The sequence below is a fragment of the Miscanthus floridulus genome, chromosome 16, assembly GCF_019320115.1.
Source record: "Miscanthus floridulus cultivar M001 chromosome 16, ASM1932011v1, whole genome shotgun sequence".
Taxonomy (NCBI): Eukaryota; Viridiplantae; Streptophyta; class Magnoliopsida; order Poales; family Poaceae; genus Miscanthus; species Miscanthus floridulus.
The window spans coordinates 115527048-115533536 of record NC_089595.1 but is presented as its reverse complement, the minus strand read 5'-3'; positions in this window follow the sequence as shown (position 1 = coordinate 115533536).

Here is a 6489-nt window from a genome sequence, read left to right as displayed (position 1 = left end):
CTTGAGTGAGTTCTTCACTTGCTCATTCAATTATCTCTTTAGATTGGTTGTGCTAGGTTCTCAGGGCTTCATTCAAGTCCTTCACCTCTCCTTCCAATCACCAGGTTTTGGTATACTCTTCTACAAAAAGGACCACAAACGATCATCATCATGATCACTGACTACTATGTGTCATGAACTATAGAGAAGTCGTACAGTTCTTTTACCTTTCAACTTGGTATCAAAGAGCTCGGCCTTCTCTGTCATTTTCAACAAAGAGTCAAATGCATCATTTGTTCTGCCTTCGGTGGCCGCTTTTTGCCCTTGGCCTCACCAATCTACGAACAGAGGATACATAGGGTCTCTTCATGGCATTTCTATGCAGATTCTCACTTGGCCTCCTTCGTGGCCTGCTCGTTCCTTAGCTTGGTGAGTTCTGCCTGGATCTTTTGAACCTCGATAGAGGCTTTCAGCTCTACACCTTGAGCATATGACTGTTTTCGGCATGAGAATTTGGAAGTTATTTACAGCAGGAAATGACAAAACATGCTTACTTACCCTCAAATGGTCGTTGAAGATGGAAGCCTGGGTTATAAACCTAGAGCTGGGTTCCCGACCCAGTAACTGGGATGACATCCTCCTCCTCCGCTTGCAAGGCGTTCATCATCGGCACCTCTGGGGCAGGAGTACTCGGTGTAGCAGCACTTGGGTCACCCCTGGTGCTTTGCACTCCCTCTTTAGAAGTAGCCCCCATGGGCTCCAGCTCGGGCGGCGAATGTGCTTCATCTCCAACTGGCGCTGCTACCTATGGCTAGGTCACCTCCACCCTTTCCATAGAACCCGGCTACATAGGTTGCTCTGCTTCACTAATAGCAGATGTCGGACCCTATGCCTGGGGCATTTTAGTAGACCCAGGTGGAGACAGGCCTGCTTACCTAGCCTTTTTCCATCCGGTCACCCTCAGTTTGTGGGTTCTCCTCAACCCAGGGCTCCTCACTCTATTCCCGAGCACTCAGTGCCTTTTGTACCTTGAAATGAGCAACATACAAGTGATGTCCTAAGAACAAAAATAATATACAGAGGAATTTTTTGACACTTACTTGGCACTGCATCTTTTCTTTAGGGCGGGCTAGCCTAGCAACATCCCACTAAGCGATCCACCAAGCTCTAGGCTTGATACAGATGCTGATAGCACTGAGTCCTCCTGATGACTCGCAGTGCTAGCACCTTGTCCAAGTGAGATACCGTCACCCTGAGTTGGCACCCGGGTGCTCAATAGGTCTGGTGGTGGCATCCTGCCAAAAGCAAATAAACATTATCAAGTATACCTATCTTAAGAATTTAGCAACAGAATTTTACTCAAAAAAATACTTACTGTCTGACGGAAAATGAGGTGTCTTCCTACTCCTCTTCTGCCTATTCCTTGATAGCCTCATCCATAGTAGCTGTTCACGAATCGGATTTAGCACAAGATAACAATCAGACTACTCAAAGATAGTTTAGACATCTTTTACCTGGTCTCAGTGTGCAGGCTCAACGGGGCCTTTTGGGCATTGTCCCGCTCCTGGAGGCAACATCGGCCTCTGGTGAACGTTTCCCGCCAATGGCTCCCTGCCTGGCACTCAGGATTGCCTGGACTATTACGACATCTGGGTCATCTTTAGACGCACCCCTAGCTTCCCAGTCCACAAGGGAGGCAGAGGCGGCGCTTCATCCGGCTTCTCCACCAGATGCCGCTCTGCTTCCGCCAACTCCTCTAGAATCAGGACACGGAGGACGGGCAGGCAAATCATTGAAATTCTGCCCCAACTCCTGCAATCAACACACAGGAGTCATTTTTCCACAATATTAAGATATTTATGAATTACAATGTCAATATACTTACAACGGCTGGCGGATTCTGACGATCATGCTCTGGGTACTGGTATAGTATCACCTATATCGATGCAAGCACATTCTGAATTCTCTCTAGAACTTCACCTTCTGTTAGTTCATCAGCGGTTACCCGAGCTAGGTCATCTAGGCCGGTGTACTCAAACCCATAGTGGATCCTCTCTTGTAGAGGCTATATTCAACGTCTAATGAACCTAGCAACTACTCCAACTTCACTAAGGCCTTGGTCCTTTGTGGCTCAGATTTGCTTGAGGAAAGGATGAATACCCACAAGTTTCGTCGCACTCAGCGTCTCCTTATCCCACGATTGTTGGGCACTAGCATGGTGTCGCTATGGACTTCTAGGGGCCCACATGTTTCCTGCATAAAACCACTTGGCTCTCCAATTCTTCACAGAATCTACCAAGGTATAGTGGATATACTCGTTGTTCCTCCCCACATGAAATTGAATACCAGCACCCCCCAAAACGCTTGGATTTATGACATCCGGGTGCGCTTTTAGTTTGAAAAAATAGCGGAAAAGAGTGATGTAGGGGGGAATACCAAGGAAAGTTTCACAAAAATGAACAAAAATCGATAGATGCAGGATGGAGTTTAGGGTTATGCCGTAGTAATACAAAAACTCATGTAAAAACAGACGCTGGCAACCCTAACCCATACTGGATGAATGGAATTAAGAGCACAATTTCACTTGGATCAAGATTGGGAATGCGGTGCTCACCAGGCACCTTCCATTCCCCTAGCTTCTGGTCAGGAAGATAGCCCTAATCACGGAGTTTCTGAAGGTGCTTCGGCTTCGTGCTTGGCGTCGGCTAGATTTGGGCGGCGGCGGCCATCTCCGGCACCTCCAACGCCCTCTTCTTGGCAACCTTCTTGGTGATAGTGCTCGGGTACTTGCCCTTACCCTTCAACAGAGCTCTTTTTCAAATCTAGGGTTTGAGGGAGACGGCGCTCACTGTAGGCATGGGGGCTTAAGCAGAATGTGAAATGCGATGGAGGAAGAAGACGCATAGGGTGGTTACCTTTTATACAGGGATTCCACTACCACGTGGCCCGATAATCATGCCAACGGGCGTGGCGTTTCGGTTTCCCTTCTATTTTAATGACGCTGCATGGTTTGATATGACGGTTGCACACCTTTTCATGATGTCCCACACATCAGAATGTGTTCAGACATCTATTAGATTTCCTCCATCTAGGTACCAGCCATGATACGACTAATATCTACATGGTCACATCATGTAGTACCCGGATGATATTGTAGTACTTGGACAATTACTTGACAGTATGCACTACACAGCGCAGTACTCGGATGAAGATTTTTTATTCAACCACAGTACCATGGATACAAAGTTGAACACTTTACAAGATTCAAGATCACTCAGTACAAGATTTTTTTAGTCAATAACAAAGACAACACCTACTCGGATATAACAGAATATTCATACTCCAAGTGCTTCTCAGTAGGTACTTTTCTACCCGATGCACCTAGATCAAAGAGCAAAGTCATGCATCCGGGTAGATAACAAAAGTGCAGTGTGTCCTATCCTAGAACTTTGGGTAGACTATTCAGCTATGAACATTTGTTGGCCGCCAACCCTTGGGAGCATAGCTACTGCAATAGGAAGCTTGTAGGTTAGTATGCAGGATGAGCTACTCGCACATCTTGCCACCCAACCGACGCCATCTGTACACATTTGGGTCTGGGTACGACCCTTCATGGACAAACATCGACAGGCACCCTAGAAGAATTGACATGGGACTACTGGATGTGCTACCCCACTAGCCATCATAAGATTTCTTCCTGTTTTAGATCTAGACTACTCTACTGTGCACAACTACGGGTTTAGCCTACCTCTAAACCCTCCCACAAGAATTCTTCTAGTCACTATAGCTCTTGGCTATGCCAACTGAGTACTCCCGGGGGCTAGTCTACTTCGCTCACCACCATATTTGCAAGCTACAAACTCTGAGCCACTTCGCTTCATCTACAACTGAGGTTCAAGTGCTCGCTAGGGGGGTTTATAGGCATTTTGACGACATCTATAGACCAGGTTCACGCGGAATACACTGACAAACTACAAACTCCTATACAGGTTCACGTGCTACACTATAAGGGTACAGTGCTCCCCACCACACCTTTTCAGTGTACAGGCAGCCTTTTCCCAGCACATGTGAAGTTACAGTACACCCGGTAGCATCTTTGATGGCATATTCTCACAGATATACTGAGCATCTTTGGACCAACAGTACTAAAGCTTTGCATGTGACCTTGACAGGTCCTTCCTGCTTCTATACAAGTAAACAGGGCAATAATTTTCATTGGCACTCTCATACTCAAGTATATTCTTTTTAAATCCTTGTTTTGAGTATAAGTACTTGAACACAGGCTTGGGGGTTGTAGGGTACATATCCTCTATGGATGTTTTTTCTTTTATACCCTCTAACTCTTTGTTTTGTAAACAACAAGAGGCTCGGGGGCTACACTCAGTGAGTGCACTTTCCTGAAAAGTGCATGTCACTCGAAGGCTTTATAGAGCACCTCATGGCTTCACTCATGAAAGCACTCGGATTACACTTGTTTCTACTCAGCAAGACCATGAGAAACAAAGAAGGCTTCTGAGTTCAACCATAACATGTTTAGGGGCTTAACGGACCAGGGTCCTAGGGGTTCCCCATGGGAGTTCTACCCGGATGGGCCCTAGGATGGCCCACGATCTATTGAAGGACACGAGACAAGGTGGCGTGGACTTCAAGCTATTCCAGATCAACTTAGTCAGCTTGCTATGAAAGCTAGATTCTGTAATAGGACTAGGACTCTTCTCTTGTAACTGACTAGGACTAGATACATACCCTTACCCTCTCCCCTATATAAAGAGAGGTACGATGCACCCCCTTGTAACCCTAATGTGGTAGAACCACCTAATCTAATGCCTCCTAGGAGTACTTGTCTTCTATTAGACACTAAGTACCCAAGAGAGGACACTAAACTATGCAGTTTCAACGAGCACACTCTAAGGGAGAACTCAAAAATCCACATTTTTCCATCAGGATCATAAACGAGAGAATAAATCTTACAACATTCTAAGTCATTTCTTACATCACTTTATTACAGTAACAAAATATTACCTCAATTGATTATAACAGCGGAATATAAAAATGTTATCAAAGTTACAGAGAAAGCAAGATTAATTTAATGATATGGTGGAGCATTAACATAGTGGATATTTTCATACAAGAGATGCTAGCAGATTTTACATCTTTTCTTATAAAAACCTTTAGTGAGGGTTATAAATAAACACTACGATCGTAGCGGAAAAGGAATCCTCTCTGAGCCCACCAGGAGGTTTCCACACACAAGGGTCAGGTCTATGTATCCTTCGATCACCTACAACAGGGGGAATAAAACCCTGAGTACTTGATTGTACTCAGCAAGACTTACCTAATAGGAGAAAAACAAAAGACTCCAAGGATATGCAAGGTCACTGAAATTATCAAATCATCAAAAGGTCCTTTTCTAGTAGCCTCGAGGTGGTATTTATACTACGAGAAGTCTCTTAAGATAGATGTGAACTGAAGAAACCACGTTGGGGAGGTGGAAGGTCAACTGGCTAGAGCTTTTATGAGGTGGTCTTCAGTTCCCGCGCGTCTTCTAGGCTTTTGTGCAATCTTCGTTATTTTGGTCATAACTCCTTCAGTTTTGCACGGGATCTTTAGCTTCATGCAGACTGTTGAGCTTTAGAGCAGTCTTCACTAAAACTGGTTGGATGCCATGTTGGATTGGCTTGAACGTAGCTCTTCTCTCTCATCCATCCTTGATGTATCCTCGTCTTCCTTCTCGAAGAACCTGAGTAATAACAACATGCACGACTTAGGTAGCTCGAAATTACCATCAATGTTTAATTGAAATTCACAAAGTAGCGCGTGCACCTCTTGCTGTATCTTTTTGGCACGGCTATGAGTGACTGGTCCAGTAGGGACTTGGAGTGGTGTATCAGCCGGTGAGGTGGTCGGAGAAGTCACCGAGGTCGGTGAAGTTATCGGAGAGGTCGCCGAGGTGGTCGGAGAGCTCGCCAAGGTGGTCAGAGAGCTCGCCAAGGTGGTCGGAGAGGTCACCAAGGTGGTCGGAGAGCTCGCCGAGGTGGTTGGAGAGATCACCGAGGTCCCTGACACTGGCGTGGTCACATCATCCTCCCCCCTTGAAAAAGAGTCGTCCTCGACTCTTCTAATCCAAAGAATGGAGATAGGTCGGCCACATTAAAACTGGTACTCACACCATAAGTACTAGGCAGATCAATTTTAGAAGCATTGTCGTTGATCTTGCGTAGCACTTTGAATGGACCATCAGCTCGGGCTTGCAACTTGCTTTTGTGTTGTTTAGGAAATCTGTCCTTACGTAGATGCACCCAAACCAAGTCTCCTGGTTCAAATAACACCTTCCTTCGACCTTTATTGGCGTGCTTCTCATACATCGTTGTCATCTTTTCAATGTTTGTCCGAGCTCTATCGTGAAGGTTCTTGACAAACTCGGCGCGCTTGCTTGCATCGAAGTTTACATGTTTCTGCATAGGTAAAGGCAAAAGATCTATGGGAGCAGTGGGTTTGAACCCATATACA